Here is a 539-nt window from a genome sequence, read left to right as displayed (position 1 = left end):
AGGGAGGCGACATTGTGTGAGGTGATGGCCATGTAGGAGCCTCGCTGGGGCACCTGCTGCCAAACCTGCCATGGACTGGGACCGTGGCATTGATCAGGGGATTCCATGAGGCGACACGGGACCTGTGTGATTTACACACTGCCATGGTCTGAAATCCAGATTTGTCACAGAACCACACAATATGCTGAGCTGGAAGGCACCCACAAGGACCATTGAGTGCAACTCCTGGCCCTGCACAGGACAGCCCCAAGAATCCCTCCATGTGCCTTCACATTTTGGGTTAGCACCCTGAAGACAAGCCAGCACCCAAAGGTGGGGCTGTGATCTTTCTGGTGTGCATGTGTGTTCCCACGCACCTGTGCAGAGACACTCGACGTCCCATTCTGCAGCAGGAACATTGGATCAGGACAAGACTCCACATGTGATTCTTCCTTGTGGATCATGACACTGCTCAAGATCTCTTCAACAAATGAGGACGAATTCTATAGCACAGTAAAAAAGCCCTCTAGGAGTGAAAGGGATTGACGGCTTTTGTTGCT

The sequence above is a fragment of the Corvus brachyrhynchos genome, unplaced genomic scaffold (assembly GCF_000691975.1).
Source record: "Corvus brachyrhynchos isolate BGI_N302 unplaced genomic scaffold, ASM69197v1 scaffold10, whole genome shotgun sequence".
In the NCBI taxonomy this organism is placed as follows: domain Eukaryota; kingdom Metazoa; phylum Chordata; class Aves; order Passeriformes; family Corvidae; genus Corvus; species Corvus brachyrhynchos.
The sequence above is the reverse complement of the archived record's forward strand: the minus strand, read 5'-3'. Positions refer to the sequence as shown.